This window comes from Eptatretus burgeri, chromosome 3, assembly GCF_056783735.1.
Source record: "Eptatretus burgeri isolate ZD-2024b chromosome 3, Ebu_testis_v1, whole genome shotgun sequence".
Lineage (NCBI taxonomy): Eukaryota > Metazoa > Chordata > Myxini > Myxiniformes > Myxinidae > Eptatretus > Eptatretus burgeri.
Genome location: NC_140963.1, coordinates 117,810,816 through 117,822,833, shown reverse-complemented (window position 1 = coordinate 117,822,833; position 12,018 = coordinate 117,810,816). Strand labels below are relative to the sequence as shown.

The window sequence follows — 12,018 nt, the reverse complement described above, 5'->3', positions numbered from 1 at the left end:
TCTCTTTTCTGCGCATGTGCAATCGGGACGAATTCAAAGCCAAAGTCCCGATCGGGACCTTCCCATTCATATTCCGATTCATGTTCAAAATATCACATTCAATATAAATAAGCACTTCCTCAATCATAAATTCACGTTCATAAACTGGTACGACTGACAGATGGACGAACATGAACCAATTCCTTAACCCTGCTTTCCGCTTCGCATGTGCAGGGTAATAATTGAACAACAGGACAGACATGCCCATTGATTTGTAATCCTGTTGCGGGGGCGGGACGTCGGCCGCGGCACGACCGCCAGATGGAGCTGCAAGTCGGCTCGACCGATCGCCCGGAATTCAGGTCTTACTTTTCGGAAAAGTCGGAAAAGTTATCAAACTTACAGACTGGTCTCCTATCACTACTTTCTCAAACATCAACTCATCCTGGGAATTCTTTCAAAGAAACTTGCTCTCCCTCATGCACAGATTTATCCCCTCTCGTGTTCAGTTGTCTTACCCTTCCTCCTGCCCTTGGTTTACTGAAGCATGTGGCGAGGCAGTTGTCCTCAAACAACTTGCCTTTGCCTCATGGAAAGCAAACCCAACTGAGGGCAATCTCAGTTCTTTCCACAAAGCTTGGAACAAGTGTGTATCTACCCTCAGGAGAGCCAGAAAACAACATCTTTCTCATCTTTCTGAACTCTCAAACCTCTCTCCCTCCTCAAAATCCTGGTGGCGTTTAATCAAATCTGTTTCTGGTGTATGTTCCCCCTCCATCCCCTCCCTTACCTCAAATGGCCGCACTGCTGATTCCACACGTGATAAACCTGAATGTCTAAACTCGGTGTTTGCAGCTAAATCTTGTGTCCTAAACCCATCACTATCTCTACCCACTTTACCCAGTCGCACCCAACTGTCCCTGGACTCTGTATCCTTTTCTCCTGACAAGGTGGAGAGCTTGCTTTCAAACCTCGAGTCAGATTCTGCAACCGGTCCAGACGGCATCAGCCCACGTGTCCTCAAAGCCTGCTCTTCTGCTCTTGCTCACCCTCTCTCTGTTCTATTCACCCTCTCATTTGCCCAATGTCATCTGCCATCTGCTTGGAAATCTGCGAACATCACTGCCCTGCATAAAAAAGGTGCAAAAACAGATCCCTGTAACTACAGACCAATCAGCCTTCTCCCAATCATCAGCAAGGTGATGGAATCCAACATCGCTTCAGACATGAAATCCTTCCTCTTCTCCAATGGCTTGATTTCCAATCATCAATTTGGTTTCAGACCAGGACACTCTACCCTGGATATGCTGCTTCTGCTCTGCCAGCAATGGATGGAGGTCCTCAATGCCAGACAGGAAATCCGAGCCGTATCCCTGGACATATCACGTGCTTTTGACACAGTCTGGCACCCTGCCCTACTCACCAAACTCTCTTCCCATGGTATTCAAGGCCATCTCCACTCATGGCTCGCAGACTTCCTCTCCTGTCGCAGTCAACATGTGGCCCTAAATGGAGTTCTTTCATCCCCCCTTCCTGTCCAGGCTGGAGTTCCTCAAGGTAGCGTTCTGGGCCCTGTTCTTTTTCTGGTTTTCATCAATGATCTCTCGGACTCTCTGGAAAATCCTCTATTTCTCTTTGCCGACGACTCCACCCTCTGCCGTACCATCTGTCATCCCTCAGACCGGCAAGCAGCAGCTTCTTCGCTCACTGCAGATCTGGATAAAATCACAAACTGGTCCAACACGTGGAACATGTCTTTCAATCCAGACAAATCTCACACTCTCACTATGTCTCTTTGAAAGGACCGTTTACAAAACCCCCCCATCCACTTTCTCAACAATCCTCTGGAAGAAGTCTTTTCGTTCAAGCTTCTAGGTCTCACTATCTGCCATGACCTTTCCTGGGAAAGTCACATTTCCAACCTCGCCTCAAAAGCCAGTCGCCGACTGGGAATCCTCCGTCGTGCTAAGTCCTTCCTCGGCCCTCGAGCTCCTGACCACTTACAAAGCTTTTGTCCGTAGCCTGATGGAGTACTGCTCTCCCCTCTGGGCTGGTGCTCCTGCCTCCCACCTTTCTCAGCTTCACGCTGTCGAAACCAGGGCATTTAAGATCATCGGCATCTCCCGCAATGAAGCTGAGTCTTTGGGCCTCTCACTCAATCACTGCAGGTTGGTCGGTGGTCTTTCTGTCTTCTACCGACTCTCTCCAGCCTTGCCCCCCTGCTCTCTCTGCGATTTGTCCCCACCACATTTCCACAGGGCGCTCAAGGTCCGCCAACAACCCCCTTCTGGTAAAACTACCAAATTCACGAATCACTGCTCATCTTCACTCTTTCATTCTTCTTTTTTCCCGCCTTTGGAATAAACTTCCTCACTCTATTCTTTCCCATTCTTCCCTCCAGGCTTTCAAAACAGCTGTTCACCACCACCTCTTATCTTCCCCCATCCAAATCCTCGATCTTTTCTACCCCCGATAATCCACCCAAGCCCACTTCCTTCATTTCTCCTGCTTTCCTTCCTGAAAGTCCCTGAAATGTCCATCTTCTCTTCGCCATGTTCCCCGTCCCATCCCCATCCCTCTCCCTTCCACAGTTCACCTAATGTGTCTGTTCCCCACTGTTTTGTCCCTTCCACTCCCGCCCCTCTTGTCTCATGCCTCCTTGCTGTGAGTTGTGTGTTAGCTCTCATACGAGCCTCGACCAAGGTATACAAAAAAAACAAAAAAAAAACAAAGTCCGAACAAGTACGGGTCCCTTTCAGACCGAACTCACCAATAGATAGACCCACGTGGAATAGGGTGAATAGCCAAATTTTCTATATACTGAAGTATCCACGTGGGGAATCTCCCGAGGAAATTCACCCTCGACGACACCCGTACGAAACGAGCTGCTTAGCGTGCTCGTTCCGTGTGCGAGCCGAGCGATTTAATCGCCGGGAACCGTCGGTCCAGATGTCCCCTTTAAGCCATAACCGCTTTTACTATTTCTCAACACACAGCATGTCAAACCAATATAAGAAACACAAAACGAGCTGATGCATTCAACACGAGGGGATGTTTATTCACAATAATGGGGGGAGGGGGGAGGGGGGGTTAGGGAAGCACGTAAGAGCAGAGCAACACTGAATATAAGAAATGAAAATACAAATATATATATATAGCAAAAGCACTTGTATTGTTCTCTACTTGAAAATGGGGCCACGCACACTCACACGTACATGCACACGCACACAAGAATACCCCAAAAATGACCGGACCAGTTGGTCTTTATTGAGACCTAACTCGGACCTGCCCGTCTCGTGCGGTCTTCAAGGACCAGGTCCTCGGGGCCGAACTGAACCCCTTGCACAATCCAGACGATCCAGGCGAACAAAGTCGGCAGGGCGAAGGCCGGCGGGAGAAGACTCTCCACGGCACCGACCACTCTGTGCGCAGACGTCCTTTTAACTCAATCGCCCTCCGCGCAGATGTTCACACTTCCCGCCAGCACCAGAACCAGAACCCATGCGCGCACTCCTTGCCAGGACCAGAACGACGACGAACGCGCAGACCGCGCCAGACCCAAAACCAACCCGCGACCAAGAACCAACGCCACTCACAAACGTGCAGACCGCGCCTATAATTATACCCCCCGCTTCGGAAGTGGGGGGGGGCGTCTTCTCGCGACCCTCCCTCTCTCACTGGCTGGTTTTGGCATGCAACGTCGCTCTTTGTCTCTCTCACTGGCAAGTTTTGGCGCAAAAATCCTCACCGTCCCCTCACTGGCCAAAACGGGCGGCAAACCCCTCGATTATCCAGGGGGCGTGGTGACGTCACGCGGCCGCCGTCCTCTTGTCGCGGGCCCGGATTGGCTGAGTGGCGGTCACCCCACCCGCTGCACGCCGATTGGTCGAGGGCCGCTTCGCGGCTCCTCCCCGAACTCCGCCTTCCTTCCAAAGGGCCGCACCTCACACAGTCGGTGAAGTTGATTGGCCACTTGTTTCTGCAGGGGCTCCGCCCACCCCCGACGTCGGCCAGAGCACGGTGAATGAAGCGAAGTGACGGTGAGGGAGATGCGGTGTCATCGGTGGAAATGTCGGTGGTGTAAAAATAAACGAAAAGAAAACCTAATTATTAAAATAACTCCACAGCACAGGAACATTTAATTACCCATTAGACTAGGGTCAGGACCCTAACTGGCAACATGTACTTACCGATATAACTGATCTCAAGGACCTATATGTTGTGTGCTCATGGCTTCCAGATTCGCAACAATACAACGTGTGTTTTCTGACATTCACAAACCTTTTTACGTATTCCATTTCCTCACATTTTACACATTGCTGTTTTTTTCACCATCTTCCTGGCAGTCTCATTCCTGCACCTTCGCTGTCTCTCTGTCTCACGCTGTCTGTCTGTCTCGCGATTTTGGTGAAGATCTGGATCCGGATTTGACTTCTAGAATTTTAAAAGTGATTCTTCACCATTGAGAGATCGGGCTGAACCAATATGTAACACGATATCTCAAAAAGCTGTGGACGGATTTGGATGAAACTTGGTGGACATGTTGGGTGTGTGACGAGGAAGAATTGATTCAATTTTCGTGAACATCTGGATGCAGATACAGATCTGATAATTTTTTTTTCGTGATTCTTCACCATTGAGTCGGGGTTCAAACCCATGCGAGATGACATAGAAGCATGGGCCATCCTTCCAGCTCTTCTCAATGTCAAGCTCATGGTTTGTTGTTTCCGAATTCTTTCAGTGATTGGAATGAACCAGCGAATGTGTCTCAGTGTCTTTCGCAAACAATGCTCGTTTTAGCTCAAATAATAGTCCCTCATCCAAATGCAAGAGAGCTGTTTTCCCCTTTCCCTGCAGCTCCTTGCAGCTTTCTAATGAGGTCGTTTAAATATGAGTTGATTTCTACCATTAAGTGACATCTGTTGCCATTGAGGATCTGTAACCTCTGCATATTCACAGCCCTTTTCCCACGTAAACTCCTTCCAGACAGGCTGCAAATTGCACAAGCGCTCTTCCCCCAGAAAGCCACTGTACCTTATTGTGCAGAAGATTGGAATATTGATAGCCAACTCTTCAAGAAAGACCCCAACTAATGTGAAAGATACCAACATAACAAATAATGCCAGCAGATGGGACAACCAGCTTAATGTCTATCCGAGGGTTGGCACATCTTGTGATTCAACACACTCCTTGTAAAGCACCAATCTGCCATCTTGTAGTCTTGTCAGGAATCAAACCCAGACGAGATGCACGCACACATGGAGGTGGATACTTTGAGACCAGATAGGTCTCTGTTCCACCTCCTGAAACCCACCCACATGTGTGGATAGTGGCATACACACACACACACACACACACACACACACACACACACACACACACACACACACACACACACACACACACACACACACACACACACACACACACACACACACACACACACACACACACACACACACACACACACACACACCCTTCTTGTATACATAATGAGATATTGAGAATAAAAATAATAAAATGACCGTTTTTACAGCCATTTTTCCCTGCTGTGCAGGGGTTTGGCTTTTTGTGAGGCAATGTTTTATGGCCGGATGCCCTTCCTGACACCAACCCTGGTCGCCTCTTACGACACACAGGGATATGGTACACCTATTCCAACCGGGGCATACACCGGGACCAGTACACTGGCACTCATTTCGCCGACCTCGGAAGGATGACAGGCTGAGTCAACCCCCTGGTGTTAATTCAGCAGCCAACGGGGCTTGAACTCAGGACACTGGGATCCCAAGCCGCCACCCTAACCACTAAGCCAACACCAGGCTATAATTAGATATTGAGAAATAAGACAAATTTCCTGTTTTTTGACTACTGTGAGAATATATCCCAAATGCCTCTTGATTGCCCCTCGTAACTGTCAGGCCTCCATATTGTTGCTTGTAGGCAGTCTATGATACAACAACCAATCCTCCCCCCTCCCCCCCCCCCATCTGCACGATTACTACAACAAAATACAGTGCAAAAATTCAACACTTAACTCCTTTTTTAATGAATGTAAACATAATGATGTAGTCCATGGAGTTTCACTTTATTTCCTCGTACTCCAAGATGGCAGATCACAAATGTGGTGATATCACAGGCACATCCTCAATTGAAGGAGGAGTTATGAAACGTTCTCAAAACATCATCTTATTACCCTCGGCGAAGGAGAGGGTATTGCATTTGGGTCCATTTGTTTGTCTGCATGGAACTTTTGTATTTTTCAACACAACCACTTGTCGGATTGAGATAATTTTCACCATTTGTGTGACTACTCATGTAGAATGTTTTAATGATAATTATGATGTGATAGGTCACATGGTGTGGCAGCCATGTTGGAAAAACGGAAAAGCTTTCGTCTTCTGTGTATCTGAAACTGCACCAAGGAAAAAATTGAAACTTGGCACACAGCTAGTACTCCTCATGGGGAATAAGTGTTTTTTTTAATGACATCGTAGGTGCCTTCATTATGATGTCAAAATTGCATATGTAGAACGCTACATGCGATCAGTATGAAAATTTTGGAGGGTCATCTCGGGTTTAAATGGTCACCAAAATGTTCTTTGATAACTGCATCGGCCACGTGATTTGGCAGCCATATTGTCTTTTTTATTTGTTTTTTTAAACCTTCGAAAATCTTCTCTGAAATGGCTGAACCGATCGAGGTAATCTTTATATATATATATATATGATATATAATCGCCTATCCATGGGGAACACAAGGTTTACATGTGACATCATAGGTCACATGGTTTGGCAGCCATATTGGATTTACCCAAAAACATTAAAATCTTCTCCAGAATGACTGGACATTCTCCTCATTCTACAAAATGACTCCAGAATGAGAATGACACTCCAGAATGATTTATATACATATACATATATATATATATATATATATATATATATATATATATATATATATATATATTTATATATATATATATATTTATATTTATATATATATATATATATATATATATATATTTATATATTTATATTTATATATATATATATATATATATTTATATATATTTATATATATATATATATTTATATTTATATATATTTATATATATATATATATATATATATATATATATTTATATATATATATATATATATATATATATATATATTTATATATATATATATTTATATATATATATATTTATATATATATATATTTATATATATATTTATATTTATATTTATATATATATTTATTTATATATATATATATATATATATATATATATTTATATATATATATATATATATATATATATATATATATATATATATATATATATATATATATATACACACTCGCAGGGATACCCGTGCTCCGCACAGGAATCTTGTGGATGACGGCGGGTCTGAAGGAGTATATGTCACAGTTGTAAAATTGTAGAGGCTGCCACCATGATTACTTTTTTTCATCACCACTATAATATTATATTTTCCCCGCCATGTTTTATATGCAGAAGACTCGAGTTCAAAAATGTTAAGATTTATTGCCGCATCAGATAAAAAACCATAATGCCTCAACAATGTGAGGCTGGTTTCATGTCATCATTTACGACTTAATTAATTCTCATTCTCTAGCAAATTCCGTTGGTCCCATGTCAATCGGCTGAACTTGAAAAAATAACGTTACGCAATCAGGTGATGACGTCATAATTTGGAAACTGGGAAGTTGGAAGTTCAATTCTTTTACATCGGGACACTCCCGGGTACATGTTCTGTCAGCATGTGAAGTTTGGTGAGGATCAGTCCAGTACTTTTTGCGTGCATAGGTCACAGATAAACACACACACAGACACAGATACACACTTTGAACTATGTATATGTATATATATATATATATATATATATATATATATATATATATATATATATATATATATATATATATATATATATATATATATATATATATATATATATATATAGACATGTACATAGCCTGATGTTGGCGTAGTGGTTAGGGTAGCGGCTTGGGATCCAAAAGGTCCTGAGTTCAAACCCCGTTGGCCGCTTGCATTAATACACACCTGGAGGTTGACTCAGCCTGTCATCCTTCCGAGGTCGGCGAAGTGAGTACAGTGTACTGGGCCCGGTGTATGCCCCGGTTAGAATAGGTGTATCATATCCCTGTGTCGTAAGAGGCGACCAGGGTTGCGTCAGGAAGGGCATCCGGCGTAAAAACTAAGCCAAATCACTATGCGGATCATCCGGATGCTCCGCTGTGGCAACCCCTAACGGGAGCAACTGAAAGAAGAAGATGATGTATACATGTACACATATTCATATATATATATATATATATATATATATATATATATATATATATATATATATATATATATATATATATATATTCTACGAATGCTGCAGCCATGTGCACTCAACATTCAGCTCCCCGTAGCTCAGTTATTTCGTTAAGTAAATGTGGATAGATAGCCCCCTTTCCCCTATGTCGAATGGGAATTGAGTGTACGTGCGCTATGAAGTTATTTTCTAGATAGGATTTTTACCCCAACAACAACCGTCTGCTCGCGGCATTGTCCGCACTCTTCGCGCGCTCGCCGGCATGCGTGCGTGGGCGGAATTCCATGCCCCAGGCGGTGTGGATTTCGCACCAAATATGCTCACGAAGCGTTTCGCTCTGGCTTGACCCAAATATGGGCACAGAGCGGTTCGTTCTGGCTTTGTGCCAAATAAGGGTATGCGTCATTTTCCTTCCGCCCAATGGGTGACGTGTGGACCAAAGCCGTGGCGGTCCATCTCAAGAAGGCGGAGCCGTGACACGCCGTCCACCCAATGGGAGCAGGCGACGGGGGAGCAGACCCGCCCTGAAAAACGATGGGAAAGGCTTTGATTGCGTCCCGTCTGCTCGAGCGCTCTGCTGTCTGGGTCTGCGGCTGACTGCATCCCGCGCATCCAAGGCGTCTCGTCTGGTGCATTACGACAAGCGGTCGACCATCTCAACACGGGAGATCACCTCGTCTCGCCTCATCTGGGTTCGGCTGCCCTGGTCCATTCTTTGGCGCCTGGTGCTCTGGGAAGGTGCAGTCGTCCAGCCGCGTGAACGCAGCAAGGTAGCCAGCCACGTTCTCTTCCCTCAGCTCGTCTTCCCTCCCAAGCTGAAGGGGCAATAAAGACCTCGAGGTCCATCTCTTTCTGGGGTATTTGTGTGTGCGTGTGCGTGTCCGTGGGCCCTCTCTCTAAGTAGAATTGTTTAAGGAATTGCTTGTACATTTGATACCCTTCTTTATTCGGATAACTCTGCCCTTACGTGCTCCACTCGTCCCCCGATTATTTTAAATAAATTCCCCATTGTTGAATGTCCCAGCTCATTCCCTGTCATTTCTTTCATTGGCTTAGCACGGTGTGTGTTGAGAAATAGCGAGGCAGTCAATTGTTCATTTGAACCGACAGACCTCGTAACCATTCACTCAGGTTACACACGGTTTGGGCACGGTAACGGCTCGTCCCGCTCGAGCCCTGTCGAGGGTGTGAATTCCCCAGTTGCTTTGCCGCGTGGGTACTTAGGTATATTGAAGTTTGGCAATTAACCCTAGCCCACGCGGTCGAATTATTGGCGATTCATGGGCCCATGCCTTTCGGACTCATCCGAGGGTCATGACACAAATTCCGGTGTGTTTGGTGGAGCCGACTCTTCTGCTCCCCCTTGCGGTCGTGCTCGCCACCGATACCCGGCCCCACAACAATACCTCTATATGCACACACACATATATATATATATATATATATATATATATATATATATATATATATATATATATATATATATATATATATATATATATATATATATATATATATATATATATATATATACCTCTACATACATACATATATACCTGGACAAAGAGCAGAGTGGTGTATCGTTCAGGTAGAATTAAAACCCTTTTCGTATAAGCACAGTTTCCCTCGATAAAGGTTTTAAAAAGTTTTTATTTCACAATACCAAATGTTGCTTTGCTCCCCCCCCCCCTCCCCTTTACAGTGATGAGACTGCTCACCTCCCCCCCTCTCTCTCTCCATTCTGCTTGCAGCCTCCATTATCCTTGGGCCAAAAAACACAGGATGGCACACCGGGTGGCTCAGCTATGCCTTGGCTCATTCCTGCTCTTTGATCGTCACCTTGGTTTGAGGCCCGGTTGATATTCGTCCACAATTACAACGGCCTAAAAATGTACTTTTAAAACGTTTTTGTTTTCTTTTTTTTCTTTCATTCATTTTCTTTATCCAAAGCGTTTCTTCTTCCAGCTGTTGCTGGCCCCTCCCCATTCCCCACCCCTTCCCACCCGGACCAACATTCACTTGACCACCAACACGCACTTTGCAACGAGCTGCAGGCAGCACTCGCCTGTTTATTATTATTTTTTAATGAAATAATTTTAAGGCCGTTATTTGTCTTGCTGGGGTTCCATGTATTTTGTTTGCTTGAGATGTTTGAGCATTTGACTCTTTTGCACTGATTTTTCTCTATTTTATTTCGATGGGTCTTGTATCATGGCTTGTTTAAATATTAATTCTACTAAACTTTGTGATGTGATGTTGTAGTTGGCATTTGCCTTGTCCGAGAACCTAAATCGTCGTTTGGGGGGTTGGGGGGGAGAGTTTATTCATGGTTTTGTCACATGATTTCTCATGGTTGCTGTCTGCATCCTTCTCAGCCTTTACATTCCACACTTGATCTATGATTTTTGGATTGAGGCATAGCCGAGTTACGATTGTAGTGTTTGCATGGCCTCGGTGCTTCAATGCGACATCCATGGAGTAGTTGGGAGCGGCTGCGTTTAGCGTACTGCTGCAATGAACAAAACCAGCAGAATTGGTGGAAAATGACAGCCTAATTCTTTTTCTATCGCCGTCATATCCTGCAATTGCAGGTCATCTTCGTCTGTCTTGCTTTCTCCGCAGCATTGTTCCAAAGTGGAGTTTTTAATTATGTATACAAGATGTTTACTTTCTCTTTTAATACAGGCAGTCAAAACCTGGACTCATTTATCACCAAAGCATTGCCTTTTTAATTTGTTCTTCCACGTGCTTTGTTTTGTATCGAGATGGCTGTTTCACAGGCTTGGCCATGGACCGAGCAAATACCCACACTGGGAGAGCGAACAGGATAGGAATAAGTTTGCGCTTCCGCCACCCTGCATTTCCATTTCCTCTGGCCCGACCGAAGTTCTCCACAAGTCAAATCGCTCGGGTCTTTCTTGAGCCTCGGCTGAGAACGTCATCACGTTCACCAACATTTCTCTGGAATGCTCAAAGCAGGATGCACAGGATCTGCACGCGGCCTCACTTAAATCTTATTTGCCTCTGGATGTTTTATGAACTCTCGTTTTTATTTTTGTTTTATTTTTTTAGTGTCATTCAGGTGTTGTCAGCATGCAGTAACGAGCAGGTGGGGTGTTGTCTTTTTCTGATGGTTCGTGTGCGATTCCTCCAGCATTCTACCTGCGGGTTTTAACCGTGCCGTGATCCGAAGACGGTTTACCATTTATCGAAGTCCATTAGTTCCCAATTCCTTTGGACCCTTGTTTGTCCATGCACTGTTGTTTTTGTTTTTATTTTTTATTTTTGTCTGCTTGTCTGTTTGCCTGTCTTTTGAGAAATAAAACGTGTCGTTGATATGTTCTATGACTAGAGTTTACTTGGTTTTGCTTTTGTTTTATCTTTTTTTTTAAATTAAAGGTAGTTGCCCTTTTTAATTATTGCCATTAATGTATTTGTTGGGGTAACTCTAATCCCAACCCCCAATAAACCAAAAAGGGGATACTCGTTCTGGCCTTTTGACTTTGTAAAGCTTCATACAAGACATGTGAACAGAAGACGAACAGTTTAACTTTGGTTCTGCATTAATGTGCAAAGGATGTGCGGTTTTGGTGGTGGCATACATTTCCGAGACTTGCGAAACATTTTGACTTGTCGCCAATGTACATATGTCTTCCTGTCCTGGTA

The 12,018-nt window shown here is 44.3% G+C and overlaps 1 protein-coding gene across 5 annotated transcripts in view; it reads left to right on the top strand.

Moving 5' to 3' along the window:
• CDC42SE2 (CDC42 small effector 2) overlaps positions 1–11,700 on the top strand; it is a 55,906-nt gene extending 44,206 nt beyond the window's left edge. For all 5 annotated transcript variants that reach the window (XM_085875247.1, XM_085875246.1, XM_085875245.1 and 2 more), the window contains exon 6: positions 10,104–11,700. The gene's annotated coding sequence lies outside the window, so the exon portion shown is untranslated. The remainder of the gene's footprint in view (positions 1–10,103) is intronic.
• The last annotated feature ends 318 nt before the right edge of the window (positions 11,701–12,018 follow it).